At 43.6% G+C, this 26,553-nt stretch overlaps 1 protein-coding gene and 1 long non-coding RNA gene across 3 annotated transcripts in view; one reads left to right on the top strand and one right to left on the bottom strand.

Annotated features, from left to right (window-relative positions):
• The window catches only part of RASSF8 (Ras association domain family member 8), a 107,270-nt gene that overhangs the window by 13,867 nt on the left and 66,850 nt on the right, over positions 1 to 26,553 (top strand). The gene's annotated exons all lie outside the window — the stretch shown is intronic.
• The window catches only part of LOC308486782, a 58,602-nt gene continuing 42,964 nt past the window's right edge, over positions 10,916 to 26,553 (bottom strand). Inside the window, exon 3 of the long non-coding RNA XR_013991303.1 lies at positions 10,916 to 11,554. This is a non-coding gene — a long non-coding RNA (uncharacterized lncRNA). The remainder of the gene's footprint in view (positions 11,555 to 26,553) is intronic.

Genomic DNA, 26,553 nt, shown 5'->3' on the forward strand with positions numbered 1-26,553 from the left:
CTCTGCCCCCCGGGGTCTCTTCCTTCCGGGATTCCTCTGATGCTGACGCTGACCCCCCTGACTCTTCTCCCTCCTTTCGGCGGGCTTTAGGACCTGGCTCCCTTTCCGGGCTGCCTACTGCGCCACTTTCCTGTGCATTTGAACTTGGCACGCGCGCCCAACCTTCCACCTTCCGTCTGACCGTTTCTTCGCTCCCCGATGGAGGTGTGGCCACTCCTGACTCGTGCCCTCCCCCCTGTTGTGAGCTGCCAGCGCTTGATCCCTGGCGCCCTTCCTCTTCCCTGCTCTCTGGCGGTGACGCTGGTCCTGATTTCCAACTGCTCCCCTCTGAGTCCCCTCTGGCTCTATCTTCCTGGGGTGTCCCCCTAGGCTCCCCCCTTGCCCTGGCCACTGGTGCTCCTTTCTGTGAATCTTCTGATTCACTGGAAAGACTCGGAGATCTCGGGTCGTCGTCATCACTCATCTTTTCTTCTGCCTCCTCCCCCTCGCTCTCTGTTTCCTCCCTTGCCCTTGCCTCTGCTCCTGAACCCCTGACAGATGCCAATATATTTCACATGCCCCATTGGTTTGGGTAGACTGAGTCTAAAAAGCCTGGGACACACATTTTCATGGCCCTCTAGCGGCTATGGTGACTCATTTAATACAAAATAAAAAAAATCCTTCCAGTAGCACCTTTAAGACCAACTAAGTTAGTTCTTGGTATGAGCTTTCGTGTGCAAGCACACTTCTTCAGATACACTGAAACAGAAGTTGCCAGATCCTTCTATATAGTGAGAAGGTGGGGAGGGGTATTACTCAGAAGGGTGGTGGGAATGGGAGATTGGCAGATAGCTGAGATGAGCCTGCTGACGACTCTTAACGACTGTAATAGGTCTTACAGGAAAAGGCAAGGGGTGAGAAGGTGAGAAATGGCTTAGTCATGTATAATGGGATAAGAATCCAATGTCTTTGTTCAAACCAGGTCTCTCCATGGTTTTAAGTTTGGTAATGAGTTGCAATTCAGCAGCTTCTCTTTCCAGTCTATTTCTGAAATTCCTTTGTAGTAAAACAGCTACTTTGAGATCTTGTATAGAATGTCCTGGGAGATTGAAGTGTTCTCCTACTGGTTTCTCTGTTTTGTGATTCTTGATGTCAGATTTATGTCCATTTATTCTTTGGCGTAAGGTTTGTCCAATATAGAGAGCTGAAGGACACTGTTGGCATTTGATGCCATACACAATGTTAGATGATGAGCAATTGAATAGTCCCGAGATGGTATGTGTGATGTTGTTGGGGCCAGTAATGGTGTTGTCCGGGTGTATGTGGCAGCAAAGTTGGCATCTGGGTTTATTGCAGGCTCTGGTGCCAGTGTCCGTGTTAAGTCTGGTTGTAGTATTATTGTGGGTTAGGAGTTGTTTAAGATTGGGTGGCTGTCTGTAGGCAATGAAAGGTCTTCCTCCCAGAGCTTGAGAAAGAGAACTGTCATTGTCCAGGAGAGGTTGTAGATCTCTGATGATGCGTTGTACTGTTTTAACTTGGGAGCTGTATGTGATGACTAGAGGTGTTCTGTTATTTTCTTTTTTGGGTCTGTCTTGCAGCAAGTTCTCTCTGGGTATAAGTCTGGCTCTGTTGATCTGTTGTCTAACTTCATCTGCTGGGTATTTTAGTTCTGAAAAGGTTTGCTGTAGATCTCTTAGGTGAGAGTCTCTGTCTGTAGAATTGGAACAGATGCGGCTATAACGTAGTGCCTGGCTATATACAATGGACTGTTTGGTATGTTTGGGATGGTAGCTAGAGGCATGTAGATATGTTTGTCGGTCAGTTGGTTTACGGTATAAGGTGGTGTCTATGCGCCCATCCTGTATTTTTATAGTAGTGTCCAAAAAATGTATTTCTTGCATAGATTGATTCATTGTAAGGTTGATTGTGGGGTGAAAATCATTAAATTTCTGGTGAAAGGTGTCCAGGGTCTGTTGACCATGTGTCCAGATGATAAAAATATCGTCAATGTATCGCAGGTACAAGAGAGGTTTGAACAAAGACATTGGATTCTTATCCCATTATACATGACTAAGCCATTTCTCACCTTCTCACCCCTTGCCTTTTCCTGTAAGACCTATTACAGTCGTTAAGACCTATTACAGTCGTTAAGAGTCGTCAGCAGGCTCATCTCAGCTATCTGCCAATCTCCCATTCCCACCACCCTTCTGAGTAATACCCCTCCCCACCTTCTCACTATATAGAAGGATCTGACAACTTCTGTTTCAGTGTATCTGAAGAAGTGTGCTTGCACACGAAAGCTCATACCAAGAACTAACTTAGTTGGTCTTAAAGGTGCTACTGGAAGGATTTTTTTTATTTTGACTATGGCAGACCAACACGGCTACCTATCTGTAACTGGAATCATTTAATACAAGTAATGTATCTAGCATTAACTCTGGAAGTGTAAACAATTTAATCAACCATTTTGGGACTTTCTGTCCCTATAATCTCTAAAAGGAAAGCTTCATATAGGGTTAGTATCATCACTTTAAACATCTTTTTAATCTTATCATATATCATTTCCCCAAATGCCCTTGCTTTCCTACAATTGCACCACATTTGAAAAAGGGTTCATCTGCTTGTTGGCATTTCCAACAATTATTAGAAATTTCCTTATACATTTTAGCCAGTTTACTAGGTGTAGTAATGATCAAAAATTTTAAAATGCAAAGAAAGAGAAAGTATACAGAATGAAAAAAAGATGACGAGAAAAAGAGGCTTTCCTCAGAAGCAGTGCCAAGTGAAAGTTGCTATTGATACTGTCCTGCACAGGCTGGAACCATACTCCTAGGTCTTTATTGTGAAGTTTGTGAGCAGGGTTTTGACAAATTTTTACTGCTTAGCTCAATAACGTTTTGAACCTGACACTGTGCAGGCACAAAACTCATACTCATGACGGCACAGATGACCACTCAAAGAGCCACAGTTATAGGTTCCTTGTCAGTCTTGTTAAATTCAGCAGTGAATGTGGGTATTTTACTAGATCTCCATAATGGTTCCTTCCCAGTTTAAACACTGGCAGTATAACAGCACTCAAAATCACGGATAACATAGATGATTCTGCAACACAATACAACAGTTACAAACAAATTTACAAAATTGTGCCTGTTGAGTAAGATTTTAATTTTTTTACCCATTGGTCATCGCTTAGTTCATTTATTCATGTGTATAAATGGAATTCTTCTAATTAGCAGTGGGTGTTGTATCCATTAAACTGAATTAATGAGATTGTTCTCTATACTTTTACATTTTTAGGCTACTTCCGCATCCCCACCTCACCACTGCGGTGGGCACGCATGCATGCATGAAAGGCAACGGGCCGAAGGGACTAAGTGCACGCGTGCGTTCTTTTCAACGGAAACGCTGCGCTGGGTTTACCTTACCGCGTGGGGACTGACTGAGCGGGTGGTGAGGCTTCTGATTTGCTGCAGGAACTTCCTACAGTCAGTCGGAAGCCACAGAAGCCTTGCCGCCCGTTCAGTCAGTCCCTGCGCGCTGAGGTAAACCTGGCTCTGTGTTTCGACTGGAGGGCCAGATTTAAGAGCCTGGCGGGTTAGATGCAGCCCGCGGGCCGTACTTTGAGGTCCCCTGGTTTTGGAAGTCAAATGGATTTCCAGAACGGATTCCATTTGACTGTATTTACAACCTGAGCTTAATGCAGAGGGGTTCAAAGCATTACACTCAAAGCTGGTTCCGTCTCTCTCATGGCTGCAACGTTGGATGCAAAACTGCCAGCCCCATGATGCTCTGATTCCCCCTTTCTCCAGCTTGTAAACTGCTTGCTAAACACAACTATTTCTCCTTCAGCTTACACCACTGCCCACTTCAGATCTGCCCCTCCCTCCTGCAAATCTGCCTTTTGTCTCCTGTTGACTATCTCTTCAGCTCAGGGAGGCGCTTCACCCCTCTCATCTGGCAGAAAGTCTTTGCCTTGTTGAAGGCTTCCTTGATGGGCTCCTGTTGCTCGGTCCCTGCTCCTGCCAACCTAGCAGTTAGAAAGCACGCCAGTGCAAGTAGATAAATAGGTACCGCTGCGGCGGGAAGGTAAACAGCATTTCCGTGCACTCTGGTTTCTGTCATTGTGTTCCATTGCACCAGAGGTCATGCTGGCCACATGACCCGGAAGAGCTGTCTGTGAACAAACACCAACTCCCTCAGCCTGAAAGCAAGACCAGGGGTCCTATACCTTTACCTTTTTACCATCACCCTGTCTTTGTTGCTTACCCACTGGGCCATTCAGGCTGTCCTGGACTCGGGAAGACTAGATAGGTCTGTATTTTACAATGCTAAACCCAGTGTCTGGCGCCCAGAAATTAGAAGGGGAGTCCAGGCACCTCACAAATTCATAACAGACTATTGCAGATTACAGGCTTAGACTTTTAGCATGTCTTGTTGTCTTTTGTGCTTTCTTCTCCTCAGCCCTGGCTCCCTTATTCACTGCATACCTTATAAGGTTCACCTAACTGTTAAACACATCTTGCTGGTGTTTCCATGTTTATCAAGTGCCTTTGTACATAACCATTTCCATGTTGTGCAGTGAAGGCTGGTCTGTTAGGATGAATTGGTCACAGCTTCATGAAGCTCATCCTGCCCTCAGCCAGCCTCCACTGGCTCCTTGTTTTACAACCAGTGGTGTAGCGTGGGTGGGGCAGGGGGTCCATGGCCCTGAGCACAACATTCCGGGGGGGGGGGTGCAACCTGGCACCCCCACGCAGTCACTGGCTTTCTTGGGGTTCCCCGCCCCAGCGAAGGCAGCAGAACAGCCCTGGCCTACAGTGAGCAGGCACAGACGGAGGGAGGTGGGCAAGGGGCAACCCCAGTGCAGCCCAGCCTGGTGCTCTTCTCCATGGGCATCAGGAATAGAGGTGTAGCTAGGGGAGCGGGGGGCACTGGGTGAGTGGCACTTACCGCGGGGCCTGCAGCGCACCCAAGACACACATCTCTCCCAGGAGTGATACAGTGGCTCAGGTGCCTGCAGGCTCTGCGCTGCCTAAAATGGCAGCATGGGGCTGGCGTCTGCCCACTGCCTCCCCCTCAGGCTGCCACCCTATGCAGCATGGCCCCGCTGGGCTCCAGTAGGGGAGCGCTCCGGCAGCACCAGCGGCTTGCCCACACCAGATGCCAGCAACTCACACTACCCTGTTGCTTACAACCAGTCCAGGGTGGGGATGGGTTAGCTCTGGTTCTCAGCTTCCTCATCCTCAGTGTCTATGTTCTCTGTAGAATTCAGGAAGGAGGAAAATGTGGCAAAACAGGACTAGTTGGTTGCACCTGCAGCTGAATCTGCTTTCACCTATTGCCTTCTGTCCCAATGGGCGCTAGTCTTGGCTGCTCTTGTGAGTCTAGACTCAATTTTGGGTGACAGTGTTGATCTGCATTTTATTATTCTTGTAGGATGGCTGCTCTTTTTTTCTTTTTAAAGACTGCTTAAAGACAGCAATGAGTCACTAATGAATTATTTTGCTTTTATGACAAAACTAGTGTATGGTGCAGTGTGTCCTAGCTTCAAATGTACCATAAACTTCAATATACTTACCCACCCCACTCCTCCTGGGTGTGCTCACTTAATATCCAGCCTGAAGAGCAAATAGCTTTACTCAACTTGCTCAGAATTTTGACTATTTAGCTGGTTGTATGATAAAAGCTACTGTTTATGTTTGATTCCCCCCCCCCCACAAGATAGACTGTTGTGTGTATGAACAAGCATCTTGCCTATGACTGAATAGTGTTGGGTGTTTGTTTACTTCAGTCTGTGATGTTCTCAAATCTATGTGTTATGTGAATGTGCACATACACGTTTCCTAAGACTTTAAAAATTCTGTAACCTTCATTTAAGCTGAAAAGGGCTAGATAATATGCACACATCAGATACCTGAAAAGAGGGGGAAATGTAAACAGCTACTTGTTATGTCTCTGCTAAGATGTTATCTTTTGTGGATGTGGACAGATTAGGAAACCTAATCTTTTTATTTCTCTTCTTTAGAGCACCAGGTATAATTTGAGACTTACTACTGTCTGGTTTTTGTGTGGATATTGTTGGACATTGCAGCTGGAGCCTTCACCGCTTCAGCTTCAACTAGCAAAGAAAGTTCTCTAAACATATAGGCAAATCAGCAATCATTTGAATGGGAAAATGGCAAAGGATTATACATTTCTGCCTAATTTCCATATATCTTGTGGAATGTAATTATGCTATTATTAATCTAATCATTGCATTCCTATCAAACCTTTTTCGCACAGGCTGGCGGACTTGGTTCTCTCCCTTCGCATCTAATCCCACCACAAGTGTGAGCTGGGTTTGGCATTGATTGGCCCAAGGTCCCCTGCGGAGCTTCATGGCCAAGTGGGAATTTGACCCTGGGTCCCCAGGTCCTTGTCTGACACTCTTAACAACTACACTGCACTGTAACCAACTTAGTATTTCTTTATTTGAAATATTTCTGTGTACACAGAACACACAATGAACAAGTTTTATAAATAATAGAAATGTGCTTTGCTCCAATTTCTGACCATGTCTGGAAAGCAGTCTCACAGTTAGCCCCCCCGGGCCTCTTAGATAGCTGGAGGTCTGTGGTTCCTGGCTTTCTGCAGTAGTGGTGACAGAATAGGGGGGCGGGAGGGTTGATGGTATATGTCTGCTTCCCAGGCCTTTGGAAGTTACTTAGATACTAGATGTTGAATCTCACTTAGCACAGTATTGATCATGCTTGAACAGTATATTATTGAATACTTTTAATATAATAGGATGAAACAATGCGAGGATGACCAGTTCCAGGTGCTGTGCCTGTTACCCTTTTATTTTCAGGCAAATATATCTCAATTTGGCTCACAATTTTTTAAAATAAAAGGCAGGCCTTGCCCTCAGACTTACAAACTAAAAAGAATATGACACAGAAGTGAAAAGGAGGGAGGGAGATCTGGTTTGACAAGGCCAAAATAAAGTGGTGACTTGTTACAGGCATTTGTATCCAGTTGGTGATTTTCCTGGGATAAAAGTACCACAGTGACCCTGCAGCCCACATGCCTCTGACTGGTGGGGAGAGGTCACACTCTGTTTCCTTCACTTCTTTAGTACCAAGACAGCTGACAATGGGAGCCAGATGTTCTTTCCAGTAGGGAAGGGGAAGCAAAGTTCCTTCAGCTGCTCCTTCTATAGTCCCGGGAGTTAGCTGTTGTAACTATGCATTTTATGCAAGTAGGCTGCCTGGATTGGGGGAGGGGGGAGGCTGAAATATGCAAGCCCTACCTGTGTGAACTCTACAGGTGGGTGCCCACAGTTTCCATTATCGTGCCATTTCCAAAAAGTGCAGCAGTAATGTATGCATGATGTGTTAATGTATAATATACTTATCTGTATAATCTGTGTACTTAGGAGTTGGCAGAAGGGATTGCACAGAGGCAGCTCACCTGTGTAAACCAACCCTGATTTTCCTAATGAGAAAATCCTTTAAAGCATTGAGGCAAATGCACAAGAATAAAGAAATTCTCAATGCTGAGAATGAGTTTTGAGCTGTTTTTTTTAAAAAAAACTTAAATGTGTGCCCATAATGAATTTTGCACTCTATATGCTAAGCTGTTGGCTCCCCACTCTGTCATTGCCACCGCTTCCTGTTGGGGTACAAAGTGCTTCTCTGCTGGGGGAGGGGGAGGGCTTCTGTCTAGAGCAGGGGTCGGCAAGGCTGACCTTGCTTGGGGGGTTCACTGCTGTGGAGCCCCCTCTGTGGGCCAGATTGCGGGCACGCATGAGCAATTTTCAGCGTCTGCGCATGCGACTCCCCGCATTGCGCTGGTTTAGTGCAGCGTGCGGGGACTCAGCTGGTGGCTCGGTTCGGGGGCAGCTCGTGGGCTGGTAAAATGACCCCCGTGGGCCGCAGGTTGCCGACCCCTGGTCTAGAGAGCCAGCAATAGGAAGAGGCGGAAGCATTAGCAAGGGGATGAGCAATGGAGTTTTTTGTGTGTAACGGAAGGAACGTGGGTCACTCACATATTTACCTTGACCAATTACTCCACTTTTCATGTGTCAGTGCATTTAATTTTCTGCATGCAGTGCTATTTTCAAAAAACACATTTTTTTCAAAGTAGTTGTTCAGGAGCCATTCATGTGAATGCCAGTCTAGTTAAAGCCATAAGACAGACTCTAAGGCCGCTGATTTCCGAAGAAGAGAGTGGCTTTAAAAATGGCAGCTTTTAATATTCGAATTTCAGGTTCCCTTCTTATGGAAATTCCATAGAAGATACTCTGGTTTTACAATAAATAATTGTACAAGAGAATTTTGTCACTAAGTTTGTAACTCTCTGCACGCCTGAGTCTCATTGATCGTAGTGGGACTTAGTTTTGAGCATTGTAGGATTCCATTGTAATTATTGTGTGAGTTCTCACAATTGTGTCTAAGAGTTGTTTGTTTTTTTACTTGCATTGAATTTTATTTAAGAAATGTGTATGCTGCCTTTCAGGGAAATCCTCCCAAGGTGCCTTACAGATGTCTTTAAGCAGAGGCTTGACAACCATATGTCAGGAGTGCTCTGATGGTGTTTCCTGCTTGGCAGGGGGTTGGACTCGATGGCCCTTGTGGTCTCTTCCAACTCTATGATTCTATGATTCTATGATTCTATTCTATGTAATTAAAACAACATAAAACCACTTTAAAAATATCACATAAAAATGCCTTTTACTGGAGTTCATTTTGAAAAATGACATCTAGGCAGATTTAGGGAAATATGTTTATTGGTTCTGTCATTCAAGCATGTTTGTGAGCTGAATTTGATTAAGCAACTATTCCTGGCTAATCTTCATTATAAGAAGTAATTATCCACTACTCTAAAACAATTTTTCATGTGATCCTTAGTGACACTTCTTTAGACTGATAGTTACTGGTACTTTTTTTGTTTGTGTAGTGCTTTAGTTGACTTCAAAATGACTTTAGGGTAAAGTGGCATCTGAGAGGAAAAGTTTTTGCAGAGGTTTCCATCCCTCTATATTTGTATAGAATAATTAAGAGATTGTCTGCACTGAGGAAAAACAGATTCACTTTTATCTTGAAACCGCTAGGTTGAGGAGCATTAGTGGACTAAAGCATAGGATTTTGTTTCTCTGAGTTGCCAAATCCACGTAAGCTGTAGGTAAATGTTCAGCGTGTACTGCAACTTCATAAATTGCATCTTACCCCTGTACCAGCTTTTGAAAAAGTTTTAGGAATGCTGGACTGCCTGGGGAAAATGTGTTTTAAAAAGGGGTTTAGTTCATGTGAATCATAAATTTCTGCACTTCCAGATTCTTGTTTAAAGTTCAATTACATTCCCCCTAGTCCCTGTTGTTGTCATGTGAATCTGAGAGTTGAATCAAATAACAATCTTTGCACACGTGTCACAAATTGTGAACAAATAGTCAAATGATCATGAAATGTAAAAAGAAAAAGAAAAAAGAAACCCCGTCATTCCTCTGTTTCTGAGTCTGCTAGCTGAAGTTAACACTTTTGTGTCTCTGATGAAATGTCTGTACATGAAATTTTTATTTCATAATGTCAGCCCACAGTACCTTAAGACTTCATTATAAAACTTGTACTACCAGCAAATTTGAAAGTTGAAAGATTACTGGGTTTGGCTGCCTGGATAACCCATGTCCAGTCATTTCTTGCTGCTTCCTTTTTCTTTCAAGCCAACAATTGCTTATAGTGCTTTTTGTGATGGAGGAGGGTCTAATAGAGCAGTTGGAGATGCATTGGAGTCAAATACTTGATATGAGTTTATGAGAACTTTTTTTTAGCACTGATGCAGTCCTTGTCGAACCATGGTTTGGAGTGGTGTTGATGGTGTCTCCACTCTATACTGTTGTTGTTGTTATTATTGTGATGCTAGCACAGGGAGGGGGGAAAGTATTTGATCCCCTGCTAAATTTGCCCATTTGCCGTCTAATGAAGAAATGACCAGTCCATAATTTTAATGGTAGGTTTATTGTAGCTGTGAGAGACAGAATAACAGGAAAAACCCCAGAAAGCCAGAAGACAAAAGTCAGAGATTGATGTGCATTATAATGAGTGAAGTAAGTATTTGATCTCCTATCAACCAGCCAGATGTCAGGCTACCTGGTATCTTCACTGTATGTAATGAGCTGAGATTAGAAGCACCCGCTGTAAGGGAGAGGTTTTACCCGTAATCCCAGCTCCTTACAGTACCTGTACAGAAGACACCTGTTGACAGAAGCAATCAATCCAGCAGATTCCAAGCTAGCCACCATGACCAAGACCAAAGAGCTGTCCAAGGATGTCAGGGACAAGATTGTAGACCTGCACAGGGCTGGACTGGGCTACAAGACTATTGCCAAGCAGCTTGGTGAGAAGATGACAACAGTTGGTGCAATAATTCGCGAATGAAAGAAACACAAAATTGTGGGAATGTTTATATAATTTAGCAGAGTTTAAACGATCCCCTGTTTGAGTTTATGCAGCTGTCAACCTCCTTTGGTCTGGGGCTCCATGCAAGATCTCTTCTCATGGAGTTGCAATGACCAGGAGAACGGTGATGAAGCAGCCCAGAACTACATGGGGGGAACTTGTCATTGATCTCCGGGCAGCTGGGACCATAGTCACCATGAAAACAGTTGGTAACACACTATGCCGTGAAGGACTGAGATCTTGCAGAGCCCGCAAGGTCCCCTTGCTCAAGACAGCACATGTTCAGGCCCGTCTGCAGTTTGCCAGTGCACACCTGAATGACCTAGAGGAGAACTGGGTGAAAGTGTTGTGGTCAGATGAGACCAAAATCAAGCTCTTTGGCATCAACTCAACTCGCCGTGTTTGGAGGAGGAGGAATGCTGCCTACGATCCCAAGAATACCATCCCCACTGTCAAACATGGAGGTGGACATATTATGCTTTGTGGGTGTTTTTCTGCTAAGGGGACAGGACACCTTCACTGCATCGAAGAGACGATGGATGGGACCATGTATCGTCAAATCTTGGGTGAGCGCCTCCTTCCCTTAGCCAGGGCATTGAAAATGGGTCGAGGATGGGTATTCCAGCATGACAATGACCCAAAACACACGGCCAAGGCAACAAAGGAGTGGCTCAAGAAGAAGCACATTAAGGTCCTGGAGTGGCCTAGCCAGTCTCCAGACCTTAATCCCATCGAAAATCTGCATATAATATGACAAACATAAGGCAAGCATAATCCCCAGAGGCCTTTTTGTTGGCCTACAGTGAGGGGGGAAAGTATTTGATCCCCTGCTAAATTTGCCCGTTTGCCCTCTAACGAAGAAATGACTAGTCCATAATTTTAATGGTAGGTTTATTGTAGCTGTGAGAGACAGAATAACAACAGGAAAACCCTCAGAAACCCAGAAGACAAAAGTCAGAGATGAGTGAAATAAGTATTAGATCCCTTTGCAAAAGATGACTTAGTCCTTGGTGGCAAAACCCTTGTTGGCAAATTACAGAGGTCAGACGTTTCTTGTAGGTGGCCACCAGGCTTGCACACATCTCAGGAGGCATTTTGTCCCACTCCTCTTTGTAGATCCTCTCCAAGTCAGTAAGGTTTTCCTGCACAGATATAGGGGGTGAAATATTGTGCAAGGTGGCCATAATATGTGAACTGTAGAGAGAAAATGTGTGTGTGGGGGGGGGAGAGTCGGTCCTGTGTAGTTTTAAGACAAAATTGTGAAGTTGACTTGTTTAAGTTATAATGATTTATTGTGCCCTTTTTCAAAGTAAGTCTGGTTTGATTGCTTATAGTTAAATTATTGTGTCTGACAGACAACTACCAGTAAATTTGCATAGTGACCTAATGGCATGTTTCTCTGAAGCAGATTACATGATTAAAAGTATTTATTAAGACAGACTATATAATTACTGTTGCTATAAATACTTACTGATCTTTGATTGCTCCTTCCTCTTCAAACTGAGAATCAATATGTTTTCAAGCTCTTATGTATTTTGAAGTTTTTATTGCATTTGTTGTGCCTTATGCTATCTTTCCCTCATGTGTATTTTTTGTAATCTAAAATGTGTCTCTCTCCCTTTATAGTGGCAGTTGCATTAAACAGTTGTACAGGTTGTATTATTTTTTGAAATCTTCTTAAAACTGAAGCTAGATTAACAACTTTAAATCTTTCCCACAGCTGTTCCATTGGGATTTTTATAGGACAAGAAAAAGCCCCATCTTAAACGTCTGTGCCATCTTGAGTCTTACAGATTTTTGTTTATATGGATGTGTTTCTTTTGCTAGGTAGTTTCCATCTCCATGAACTGACTTTTTTAAAAGTAAGCAACGGGCAGGAAAACCATTATTTTCTCCTCATTGTGCTTATCAGATAAAATAAAGCTGCTGTTAAAAGCCTTACATTTCTTTTCTCTGCTCATGTTTTATATTTAAAGAAAATACTTTGTATGGGGAGGGTTTTTATTCATCTTAGTCTGGCTTTCTCATGTTGTTGAACAGATGGTTAATTCATAAAGGTATTAAAGCACTGTAACAAAATCTGATCATCTGAAGATGGGGCAATAAGAACAGTCTGCTGCATTGGTGAATCTTGCTGAGTTTGTTGTTTTCTCGCATTGTCGCCAATCTTAGAGTAATATATAACTTGCATGCAGTTCAGCATTCTTCCTGTTTTTTCATGGTGATTACTGCATTAGTTTCCTTGATATCATGACTTGTTCTGAGTTTCAACTTTGGCAAGTAATTGTAAAACTGTTTTTGTGATGTATCTGTTCCTACTCAGCAGTTGAAACTGTGTTGATACCTCTGTCTTCCAGGACACAAGGTGAACTTATTGTATTTTTCGTTCCATAAGACACACTTTTTTCTTCCTAAAAAGTAAGGGGAAATGTCTGTGGAGCGAGTGCGTGGTCCCTGGAGCCGAATTGTCCAGGGACAAAAAGCAGATCATGCTTTTTTTTTTTTTTTTTTTTTTTTGAAAGAGGGAAGTGGGTGTTGAAACAAAGCCACTGATTGTTTGCCAATCGGGAGTGAGATAAGGGATGCTAGAGATAAAGGAGGCTGCCTGGGAGGGGGGAGGGAAAGACAGCAAACTTGCAAGGAGAGGAGACAGGAAGACTAAAGCAATGAGGAGAGAAATTAGAAGAAAAGGAGGAGCAAAAAACTGCTCTAGTTAAGGAAAAGACACTAAGGCAAACAAGAGGGAAGGGAGTGCTGAAAGGAAGCAGCTGATCGGTAAGGGATTGGGAGGGAGATAAGGGAGGCTAGCGACAAAGGAGGCTGCCTGGGAGGGGGGAGGTAAAAGCCCATGGATCCTCAGGATTTTTACATTGGGTCACCCCAAATTCACCATCAGATCACATAGCATGTTCATGGCTACAGCCTGCACCAAAAAAATCACACACCCACTGTTGCCTGGGGCCGCAATGGCGCAAAAACGTGGTTGCAAAGCACAGATCCACATGGATCCTCAGGATTTTTGCATTGGGTCACCCCAAATTCACCAGATCACATAGCATGTCCATGGCTACAGCCTGCACCAAAAAAACCATACATACATTTCATGGGGCTGCAATGGCGCAAAAACATGGTTACAAAGCATGGATCCACACGGATTCTCAGGATTTTTGCATTGGGCTACCCCAAACTCACCATCAAATCACATGTCTGTGGCCACAGCATGAACCACAAAAATCATACATCCACTGTTTCGTTCAGAATATTTATTTTCTTGTTTTCCTCCTCTAAAAACTAGGTGCGGCTTATGGTCAGGTGTGTCTTATGGAGCGAAAAATACGGTACATTTCCTTGGGGTCAAAATTTTGACCAGAGGCAAGCCGGAGTTGGATCAAACCAAATGACAAGCATTTTAAATGGAGTGGCCAGTAACATACACAAGTGCATGTCCCTAACTGCTGAAACAAAAATAGCTTGCCTCAAGTCAGGAATGCATAGGTTGACATGGTGGGGAAAGGGGCAGAATAAATATACCCTAGAGCAGTGGTTTCCCAACCATTTTGGTATGGTGACCCACAAGCCCAAATTTATCTGGTATGGTGACAAATTGATTTATTGTCACATTAATTTTGGACCATAGGTCTTCAATCCTGCCATCCTCAGAGAGCAGTTCTTGAGTATGAAAATGTAAGACTTGAGCCTTTCTGACATTTAGTTACAAGTGTTAACGCAGCATTATAGTATGCCAGCAAAACAATATGTTGTAAGAGGATCATGCCAGTTAAGGATCACAAGCAATAATTATTTGGGATTTACTTATAAAGGCCCTGACCTACTTGCACAGGCTTCACAACCCACTTGTCCATAAACCACAGGTTGGAAAACACTACTTTAGAGTTAGAGCCCAGGTAGATGGGGGGGAGGCACCTAAAAGCTAGTGTCCCAAACCCCATTCATTTTGAAATTTGAGTTGGCTGGCAGTGGCACCAGTCTTAGCATGTATGTAATCCTAGAAATGGAAGGTATGTGTGGATAAACTCTTGAGCTGTGCTTTTCAAAATGTAGCCCTGATGGAAGTGCAGATAGGAAGGAGCTGTGATTTCAGGTGAGTGCACAGCTCTGTCTCTTGAACAAATGAGTGGTGCTGGGGTTAGTGAGGCAATCATGTCAGGTTTTTCTTGCCTGATCCTAATATTGCAGCAGTGCAGGGGGGGACCAAAGGTGTACAAAGCACCGCAGAAGGAGCATGATGTGCCCCCCACCAAAGATACTACCCGCTCCCCTAACACCCCATATACCCCTTTGATAAAATAGACATTTTAAATTATAGGGAGAGGCAAGCATTAGCTTTGTGGGCAGATGATGCAAAGGTAGCTAGTATTTTTGTAGCCTCTAAATGTGCAGTTCTGTTGTTCATCATAATGAGAAACCTAACAACACTATGCTGAGTTAGAGAAGCAGTTTTTGCTTTAAATTGTCCGTAAAGGTAGGCAGTTGGTGGGATTGTGTATTCATTACTTCTGACCATGCTCTTCAGGGATGTTTTTCTGCAATTTTTGTGTAGCGGAATCCTATAAACATGGAGAATCAAGTGTCACTTAATTCAGTGGTACTCCCATGTAAGCGTGCAGAGAATTGACACCTAGGGTGAATGGTATTTCCTCCAGCAACAATATACAATTTATTTCATGTATATTGAGTGGTATAAGGAGGCCAAAATAAGAATTTCTGACTGCTAATTTATAGAATGAGAGAGAAGATCAGATTGGCCACAGTGTTTTAGAAATTATGATATGCTGCATGCGGTATATCAGTAAAACAAACCAAGCAGGGCCCTCAGACATAGCCTCAGTTATTGTATGCTCTTTAGCGTTAGTAACAAAACCTGCTACCATTCCTGTGAGTGAATACTATTTGTTGTATTTTTACAAAGAATGATGACTTGTATTTGAGTAGCCATTTTAAAGCTGGCAACTCAGTGCAGAGGGCCCTAATAATGAGCTTTATTTTTCTCCCTGCCTACACATGGGCAGCTGAGTAAAAGGAAGAACTGGATAGAAATATAAAAAGCATCAGGCTTGAATGTTGAGCATGCTGCTTTATGGAAGTGAGTCTTAGGCAACTTACAAATGCCAGGAGTGATGCCTCAATGCTTCCACGTGCACTGTATCAGGAAGATTTGGGGCGTCACACGGCAGGACAGTCTCAAAGAAAGATGTGCTCTCCCAAGTCCACATTCCCAGCATGTTGGCACTCCAGTCATGTCTGCAGAATGGAAGATGGCAGGATCCCCAAGGACATGATCTACAGGGAGCTGGGTTCAGGCACCAGGCCCATCGGCAGATCAGTTCTGCGTTACAAAGAGACCTGCAGGTGAAACATGAAGGCTGGCTCCATTAACCCTGTTATATGGGGATCCCTTGCAGATGAGCACAGTGCCTGGAGACAGACAGGTGGTGCATCTATAACAGTGACCAGAGGAGGAATGGCCGCTGAGAGGAGCGCAGAGAAGAAACACCATGGTGCACCTGCAGCAGCACAACCGGACACCTTCATCTGCCACACCTGCAACAAAACATGTCTCTCCCATATTGACCTCTACAGCCATAGCAGGTGCTACAACCTTCCAGCAGTTTGACTTCCCCCCCCCCAAAGGCGCATTCCTCCACTGTTTCCCAAGACAGGAGGATTCCAACAACAGCCTGAGCCAGCTGGGTGCCAAGAACAACAACTGGTTCTATGAACTGCCCTGGGATATATTGATGAAAGGTGTTATATTAAACAACAAGTGCCATCCACGCTGCACTCCCACATCCATTCACCCTAACAGCCACTCCTTTTGCACAGACAGCAAAATAGCCTCTTCGCTATTCCTGATCAGGATCTTCTGCAAGTGGCTCTTGCATCTGCAGAAGCCTGGATTGTGCCCTTTGAGTTAATATCCATAGGGAAGGAGAGGATAGTATGAGGCCCTTTATGAGTTTTCCTAAAATTCGTATGGAAACATAAGGATTTGTGTTCATGATGGAGGTCTATACACTATGGGTAGCTGTTGCTCCATGCAGCTGAAAGCACCACCTTTTCATCCTTTTCGAAATGATGTCAACATATTAATGCACGTACACCTATCATATTGGGATGTATTCAGTGCTAATCCTGCTCAGAGTAGACCATTAATGTTACATTACTAACTTAGGTTTATTAATTTCTGTAGGTCTGCTCTGAGTAGAACTTAGTTGGATACAATTGGCTGTTACTTTAAAAAGTTTTTGGGAGTTCCCTGGGAGGAAAGAAAAATCAACATGCTGATTATTATTCACTATTTCTGTTTCAGTTAGCAACCTTGGGTCAGTAGAAATAGAATTTAAGATGTGATGTGTTTATAAGAATGAGTTCTAGACTATTTCAGCCTATTTCAGTCTATCTGACTTTCTAGACAAAATGTTCTACATGGCTGGTATCTTGGGTAACTGTTTTGAATGTTCTTATTAGTTAGGGTGAAAAGGATAAGGAGGAGGAAGCAGAATATCTGCTGGCATTTAAAATGGAAAGATACCCTGTTTGGTTAAGAAAATGAGTACCGTATTTTTCGTCCCATAGGACGCACCTAGTTTTTTGGGGGGGAAATAAAGGAAATTCCCCCCCCCCTTTATTCCCCCCCCCCAAAAAACCAGGTCGGGGAAACCGAAGCAGGTCGAGGAACAGCGGGATGGCGGCGCTGCACCTCCTTGCTGTCCCCCGAGCTTGTGGGGCTGGCCGATGTCTGTCCGGCGGGCGGGGCACTCCGCTTCAGGGCGCCCCTCGGGCTGGGCGGCAGGCTGCTATCCGCAGCGTAGGGTGCCCTACGGGAACTCCCACAGGGCTCCCCACGCTGCGGATGTCTGTCCGGCGGGCGGGGCGCTCTGCTTCAGGGCGCCTGTCGCGCCGGGCGGCAGGCTGCTATCCGCAGCGTGGGGAGCCCTGCGGGGAACTCCTGCAGGGCTCCAACACACTGCGGATGTCTGTCCGGCGGGCGAGGCGCTCTGCTTCAGGGCGCCTGTCGTGCCGGGCGGCAGGCTGCTATCCGCAGCGTAGGGAGCCCTGTGGGAACTCCCGCAGGGCTGCCTAGGCTGTGGCTGTGTTCCTGAAGCCAAGCTTCAGCGAAAGCCTGCATTCGCCCCATAGGACGCACCCAGATTTCCCCTTCATTTTTGGAGGGGAAAAAGTGCGTCCTATAGGGCGAAAAATACAGTATGTAGAATCGGTAAAGATCTCTGTAGTTCAAGGTATTCTTGCAGGTGTGCTGCTTCAAAATGTCATTGGCTTACAGGACAGCGTCAGGCTCGCAATGTAACATCTACTCAATGTTTTGATAAAGAGACACTTTGGTGTGAGAAAAAGGGAAATGATGACAATGGCGATAGGGACCTTGAGTCCTTGTGATCTAGCAGTCAATCTTCATGGCTGTTGTTTCTTCCCTAGCAGAAATGTGCTGGATCCATGAAGGTTTTCCCCTCACCCAAGTCTTTTTGGATCCGCAAAAGGTAACCAACTAGCAGACAAATACTGTTTGGCTTTCTCATTTCTTGCTCTGCAGAGGCACAGAAAGTGCACCTTTTCCTGGATCTGTGTTGAGTTTTACAGGGGAGGAGTTGGGGACAGTAAATTGTGGCAAGCTTTTTCCCTTCAGTCCAGAACATTGTGGCTGCAGCTTGGCACAAGATGCTGCCTGGCACCATTTTGGAAAAGACCCTTACATTGCTGATGAATTATTGCTCATATAATGGAGAGTAATAAGAGACTTTTGCCAATGGCTGCCAGAATTAAATTGACGGGTGCTACTGGTAACCATATTCGTTGCTCAGTGGTTGGATCTATTTGCATGGCATATTTATTTATTTATTTATTTATTTTAATTTTTATTGAATGATTTTATGTTACAAAAAACAATACAGCCATACTACCACTAAATATAATTAAGAAATAAAAATTACATACGATATTTAGTTTGTTGTTTGTTATTTACCGTCTTATTTCCTCCCAAACATTGCATACAACAACACACATATGACACCCACACCCGCACACAAAAGGATAATAATGAAAGTAAATGTTTTTTCCCCTTTTATCTTCCAAAAAGTTTTCTTCAGCTTTGACTTCCTGTCAAGTCTCTTTGCATATTCCTGTAATATTGGTCTCCACCAATTCCTGTAATTTGATTTGCCAATCTGTTATTTTTGGAGCCTCATGATCTTTCCATCCCTTGGCCATAAGTATACGAGCCACTGCGGTTGCATACAAGAATACCTCTCTTAGATTTTTTGGGATCTCTTTATCTATAATACTTAATAGAAATGCCTCCGGTTTTTTAGTAAAAGTTATCTCCATCATCTTTTTTTAATTCATCGTATATTTCCCCCCAAAAAATCTTAATCTTTTCACACGTCCACCACATGTGGATTATGTCACCGTTATTTCCTCCACATCTCCAACAAGCATTCGCCAAATTTTTATACATTCTTGATAATCTGGAAGGAGTGAGGTACCACCTATGAGCCATTTTCATCATGTTCTCTCTTATATTATAGCTGGCTGTAAATTTCAAATTTACCTTCCATAAGTTTTCCCAATCTTTTAGCATAATTGGACGGCCCACATCTTGGGCCCACTTTATCATTGAAGCCTTAACCACCTCATCCATTACTTCGTAGTCTAAAAGAAGTCTATAGATTTTTGCGATTATTTTAGTTTTACTATTCAGTAATTCTCTTTCAAATCTTGAAGGCTCCTTTTCAAAACCTATCTGCTTATCCTGTCTGAACATTTCATTCACCTGGAAGTAATCTAGCCAACTAGAAAAGTGATCTTTTATTTTCTCATAACTTATCAATATTAGTTGACCCTCCTCCTCCCTTAATATTGTGTTATACGTTATCCAGTTCTCTTTGATGTTGTTGTTTTTTTAACAGCGATTGCTTCTAATGGGGAGTTCCATCTAGGGGTTTTCTGTTTCCAAATATCTTTTGTATTTTTCCCACACCTTATATATAGCATTTCTTATTATATGATTTGAAAAACTCCGGTGTGCCTTTATTTTCCCATAATTAAGATAGCCATGCCATCCATAATGGGTGTCATGACCTTCTAGATCTAAAATATCCCAATTTTTAAACAAACACCAATCTTTCAACCAGAGGAGACATGAGACTTCGTAATATAGCTTCAAATCCGGTAACCCGAAGCCACCTCTTTCTACAGTATCTATTAATATCTCATGCTTTACTCTTGGTCTTTTACCCTTCCACAAAAATTTAGAAATTTCTTTTTGCCACGTGTCAATACTGCTGGTCTTTCCTATAATTGGAATCGTTTGGAATAAAAAGAGTAGCTTCGGTAAGACTATCATTTTAATTACTGAAATACAGCCCACGAATGATAAATTTAAGCTTGTCCATGTCTCCAACTGTCTTTTGATATCTTTCCAACAATTAATATAATTATCTTCATACAGGTGTTGAGACTTCCGGGTTAGCGCCTCCGGCAATGGAGGAATTCCTCTGATCGGGAGGAATCCGCTCCGTGGAAATCAGGGTCTGGCCACCACGGCGAAGGCGGAGACCCACTAAAAACCACAGGCGGGAGAAGCTTGTGGACGTGGGATTCGGCTGGCACCTTTTGCGCCTCCCCTACTCGCGGGGAAACCCGGTTTCAGGGATCCAGAGCGACGTGGGGTGAGTGGCGCGGTGCTTTGAATCGACTGCTTCTTTCATGGAGTGAAGCCGCATTGCTGTTGCAGGAGAGCGCTGACTTGTTCCTGTAGACAATTTGATCTTAAAACAACTACCCGTGAGTAGAATGGAAAATTGGATTTTTAAACGTCTTAATTTGGCATCGAAACGGGGAGGTTTCAAACAGGAAGTCCGCCTCCCCCTTTTGTAAATAGATTGAAGCAAAGAGGCTGCAAGCTAAAGCCTTGGAAAGTCTCACATAAAGGATTAAACTTCCATCGGTTAAACCATCAAACCCCCCTTGGAAGCAGGAGAAGAGGGGGGAAATTTAAGATCGTGTAAGCCTGCAGGAGAGAGTGAAGAAAGTCAAATTACCACCGCTCTGAACCTGGAAACGGGCTGCTAGTAAAGATTGAAGTTTCGGATATGCTCATTGACTGTGAATAGATCGTCTGCTGACAGTAAGTTAAAGAAGAGAAATACATTGTTTCCATTGTCTCCTTCTGCGTTTAAAAAGGAGTAAAAGTAACTGAAAATTGAAAGTAACTTTATTGTTTGAACTGTGCTTAAAAGGATTGATACAAATAGAAATTGTTTCCCCCTAGAGGAAGCCTTTGAAATGGTTACAAGAGCTGAGCTGGGGGAATTTTCCACCTGCAAGATAAAACTGAGAGAATCTGGGATTGACCTTGAATCGTTAAGAATGTTGACAGAAGAAGCCTTAGTGGTTGCATTTTGTAAGATTAATGATTCACTGGAACAGCTTTATAAGAAGACGGATGCGAGGACTATAAAAATTGATAACTTGGAACAAAAAGTGACTAATTTGGCAGAAAATGTCAATATTAATACAGAAATTATTCAGGAATCGATACAGGGATCTATTTTGACATGACAAATTGAGGAGAAGGCGGGGGAGAAAGTTTTTGCTGTGGAACCTAAAGTGGCACAAGTGGAGAGGGAGAGAGTTCCAGCTTTACAGTTGCAATTTGATGAGTATAAGTTGATGCCTTCCAAGACTGAATTTAGAGAAAGTCAGACTTTTAGGATCGGAGCCCCGCTTGGACTGGAGATTGACCTTTGGGACCTGGACTTGGGTCAGAAGGAGACTGGAGTTGTGGGGACTGCCAGACTTGGAGGAACTTTGAAACACGACTGGAAATATCTTTTGAATTTCAGTTCTAACTATGGAGATTTGGCTGACTTGTCGAGAAGGAATAAAAACATTGCTAGATGGGAATTTCCCGGAGATCTACTTTTCAGCATCAACGGAAGGAAAATAAGAACAAGATCAGGAGAAGACAAAGTAAAGTGCATGTATAAACATGAAGAAGACTTGCAGAAGGGACCTGGAAAAGAGTTAAGAGCCTCGGACAGAAGATCACCAGGTTGATGGGCTATAAGGAATTATAGAATCATACAATTATAGAGTTGGAAGAGACCACAAGGGCCATCAAGTCCAACCCCCTGCCAAGCAGGAAACACCATCAGAGCACTCCTGACATATGGTTATCAAGCCTCTGCTTAAAGACCTCCAAAGAAGGAGACTCCACCACACTCCTTGGCAGCAAATTCCACTGTCGAACAGCTCTTACTGTCAGGAAGTTCTTCCTAATGTTTAGGTGGAATTTTCTTTCTTGTAGTTTGGATCCATTGCTCCGTGTCCGCTTCTCTGGAGCAGCAGAAAACAACCTTTCTCCCTCCTCTATGTGACATCCTTTTATATATTTGAACATGGCTCTCATATCACCCCTTAACCTCCTCTTCTCCAGGCTAAACATGCCCAGCTCCCTTAGCCGTTCCTCATTAGGCATCGTTTCCCGGCCTTTGACCATTTTGGTTGCCCTCCTCTGGACATGTTCCAGTTTGTCAGTGTCCTTCTTGAACTGTGGTGCCCAGAACTGGACACAGTACTCCAGGTGAGGTCTGACCAGAGCAGAATACAGTGGCACTAATACTTCCCTTGATCTAGATGCTATACTCCTATTGATGCGGCCCAGAATTGCATTGGCTTTTTTAGCTGCCGCATCACACTGTTGGCTCATGTCAAGTTTGTGGTCAACCAAGACTCCTAGATCCTTTTCACATGTACTGCTCTCAAGCCAGGTGTCCCCCATCTTGTATTTGTGCCTCTCATTTTTTTTGCCTAAGTGCAATACTTTACATTTCTCCCTGTTAAAATTCATCTTGTTTGTTTTGGCCCAGTTCTCTAATCTGTCAAGGTCGTTTTGAAGTGTGATCCTGTCCTCTGGGGTGTTAGCCACCCCTCCCAGTTTGGTGTCATCTGCAAATTTGATCAGGATGCCCTTGAGTCCATCATCCAAGTCGTTGATAAAGATGTTGAATAAGACCGGGCCCAAGACAGAACCCTGTGGCACCCCACTAGTCACTCTTCTCCAGGATGAAGAGGAACCATTGATGAGCACCCTTTGGGTTCGGTCAGTCAGCCAGTTACAAATCCACTGAGTGGTAGCATAGTCAAGACCGCATTTTACCAGCTTCTTTACAAGAATATCATGGGGCACCTTGTCAAATGCCTTGCTGAAATCAAGGTAGGCTACATTCCCTGCGTTCCCTTCATCTACCAGGCTTGTAATTCTGTCAAAAAACGAGATCAGGTTAGTCTGACATGACTTATTTTTCAGAAATCCATGCTGACTATTGGTGATCACAGCATTCCTTTCTAGGTGCTCACAGACTGTTTGCTTAATGATCTGCTCCAGAATCTTCCCTGGTATTGATGTCAGACTGACTGGGCGGTAATTATTTGGGTCCTCTCTTTTCCCCTTTTTGAAAATAGGGACAACATTTGCCCTCCTCCAGCCTGCCGGGACTTCGCCTGTTCTCCAGGAATTCTCAAAGATGACTGCCAGTGGTTCTGAGATCACATCTGCCAGTTCTTTTAATACTCTTGGATGCAGTTCATCTGGCCCTGGAGACTTGAATACATCTAAACTAGCCAGGTATTCTTGTACTATCTCCTTAGTTATTCTGGGCTGTGTTTCCTTTGCTGAATCATTTGCTCCAAATTCTTCAGGTCGGGCATTGTTTTCTTTATCGGAGAAGACTGAGGCAAAGAAGGCATTGAGGAGTTCAGCCCTTTCTGTGTCCCCTGTTTGCATTTCACCATCTTCTGTTCTGAGTGACCCCACTGTTTCTTTGTTCTTCCTTTTGCTACGGACATACCCATAAAAGCCTTTTTTGTTGCTTTTAACCTCTCTAGCAAGCCTGAGTTCATTCTGTGCTTTAGCTTTTCTGACTTTGTGTCTACACGTGCTGGCTATTTGTTTGAATTCCTCTTTGGTGGTTTCCCCCCTTTTCCATTTTTTGTACACATCCTTTTTTAATCTTAACTCAGTTAAAAGTTCTTTAGATAGCCACCCTGGCTTCTTTAGGCACCTTCCATGTTTCCGTCTCATTGGTATTGCCTGACGTTGTGCTTTTACTATCTCCCTCTTAACAAACTCCCAGCCATCATGAACTCCCTTTCCTTTTAGTATTACTGTCCATGGGATCTCACCCAGCACTTCCCTAAGTTTTATGAAGTCGGCTTTCTTAAAGTCAAGAAATTGAGGAGTCCTAGTATGCTTGGCTGCTCCTTTCCGCTGTATAGTAAACTTCAGAAGAGCATGATCACTCGCACCTAATGATCCTTCCACTTCTACCCCTCTAACCAGGTCATCCACATTGGTTAGGACCAGATCTAAAATGGCTGTTCCTCTTGTTGCTTCTCCCACTTTCTGGACAATGAAGTTGTCTGCAAGGCCAATGAGGAATCTGTTTGACCTTATGCTCTTGGCTGAGTTTGACATCCAACAAATATCCGGGTAATTGAAGTCCCCCATTACTACTATCTCCCTTCCTTTTGCATGCTTGGCCATCTGTTCCAGGAAGGCATCATCTATGTCCTCCGTTTGGCTTGGGGATCTATAGTAAACTCCCACAATGAGGTCACTGTTATTCTTCTCTCCCTTAATTTTGACCCAAATGCTCTCACTTTGACTTTGAGGTTCTAAATCTTGGATCTCTTCACAGGTATACACATCCCTGATGTACAACGCCACTCCTCCTCCTTTCTTGTCTGGTCTGTTTCTCTGAAATAGATTGTATCCCTCCATTATTACATTCCAATCGTTGGACTTATCCCACCAGGTTTCAGTGATGCCTATTATGTCATATTTAGTTTGCCGTACCAAGAGCTCAAGCTCATCTTGTTTATTTCCCATGCTTTGCGCATTAGTGTACAGACATTGAAGTCCATTAATCATTCCCCCATGACTCTTATTTAAGGATTTTTTCCTCCCACCACTAGGTCTGCGTGCTGTTTGCTCCATTTGGTCTATGACATTTGGATGATCATCTTCATCAATTGATAGACTCCTACCTTCAGGAGCACTGTCTCCCTCCCCCACATTAGTGAGTTTAAAGCCCTCCTGATGAGGTTTCTGAGATTTTTGGCAAAAACATTTATCCCAACCGTTGTGAGGTGCAGCCCATCGCTTGCCAGAAGTCCATCTTCAAGAAACTGCAGTCCGTGATCTAAGAATCCAAACCGTTCCTGTTTACGCCATTTGCGAAGCCAGCTGTTCACTTCCACTATTTTTCCCTCTCTCCCTTGGCCACCTCGTTCAACTGGGAGGACAGATGAGATGACAATTTGTGCATTTAATTGCTTCAATTTCCTGCCCAGAGCCTCGTAGTCTCTTTTGATCTTCTGGAGGCTATTGCTTGCAGTGTCATTGGTTCCCACATGAACCAAGAGGAGGGGGTATTTGTCAGTGGGTTTTATGATTCCTTGCAGTCGTTCAGTTACATCTTGGATCTTAGCCCCGGGGAGACAGCACACTTCCCGAGACATCTTGTCAGGCCCACAGATCACTGCTTCTGTTCCCCTCAGTAGGGAATCCCCTATCACCACTGCACGCCTCCTCTTAGGTTTGGTCGGGGTTCTTCCGTGAGCTGTCCATTCCAAGGTCGCCTGCACATTCCCTGAGGACTGACTTTGCTGCTCGTCTTCATATACCTGATCGGCTGTAATGAGGGAGAGATCCTCAAATGGAGTCTGCTCTTCGTCTTCCATGCTAGGGGAGAGGACCTCAAAGCGATTGTGTATTTCTAAACAATCAGAGCGAACCCTGGGCCTCCTACTTCTTTGAGTCACGTTTCTCCATATATCTGGCTCCTGTGTTGGTGAACTAGCCTCCTTCTCAGGGGAGTCCCCTGTCTCCTCCTTGGTGGAGACGGTGTGCTCTGTTGCTTCCAAGAAGAGCTGCAGCGCTCTTAATTCTTTGGATCGTAGCTACACGTTCCTCCAGTTGCTGGACTTTGTCTTTTAAGAGGGCAATCAACATGCAATTGCTGCAGGTAAAGCTGCCTGCAACCTTTGGCAAGATGGCAAACATTGTGCAGGAACCGCAGGCGACTGCAGCTGTTCCCTCCCCCTCCATTTTGAGAACGTGTCGTTGGGGGTGGCTACAGCGGTCCTCCATCATAAAAAGCGTGAAGACAGGACAAATAACTCCCTCCACAAAAAAACCTAGGTCTCCCCCAACAAACGTTTGAGGCTAGCTCCCCTAAATCTAAAAGATGGATCGAACTGCATGCGCCGCTGCCCTGCAAGCTCTGATAAGCTCCTCCCACAGCTAATCACCTGCCTCAACAGAAACCCTGCCCCCTCTGACCTTTGCACAGGGAGAGCAGCTAATCAGCCACAAAGAAACACACACACGCACACACACACACACACACACACACACACAAGAAAACCCTTTTTGCTCCTTCTTCAACTGCTGCCCTGCAAGCTCTGAATTGACAGTAATGACTGGCAGAACCCGAGACCAGGGAGAAGAGACAGTTGAAGAATATTGGAAAAAGTTTAAAATCTATATATGGAAATAATGTAAAATTAATGAGTGTTAGAAAAATGTTGGAAGGGAATTATACGGCTTTAGTAGAAATATTTTAAGGAATTAAGCATAAATAAGTATTATAGTATTAATGGAAAATAAGGTTAAAATATGTTAAGATAATTACATGACAGAAAATAGAGAAAGATGGAAAGGATTTGCTGATACAATTAATAGAAATGGAATACAAAAAGGGAGGTGAGAGGAGGTCGATGAAACAAGGGAATGAAAGAGAGGATATTGAGATGGTATGATGTGTGTTTTTTGAATTGTTTTTGCTTTTGTTTTGTTTAATGTGTTAATGTTAATGTTGCGTTCTGTATTGTTTATATATTGTATTGCATTGTTTTTTCTTTTGCTTTTTTTCTTCTTTTCTTTTTTCTTTTCTTTTTTTCTTTTTGTAAGGTATAAAAGCAATAAATATTAAAAAAAAAAAAATTAAAAAATTCTTCGGTGTTATCCATAATCCTAAATACTTGATTTTTGGGTAGATTTTAATTTGTATTATTTTTTCTAATTCTGCTTTTTCAT

This window comes from Podarcis pityusensis (genome assembly GCF_964106645.2).
Source record: "Podarcis pityusensis genome assembly, chromosome: 10".
NCBI classification, from domain to species: Eukaryota; Metazoa; Chordata; class Lepidosauria; order Squamata; family Lacertidae; genus Podarcis; species Podarcis pityusensis.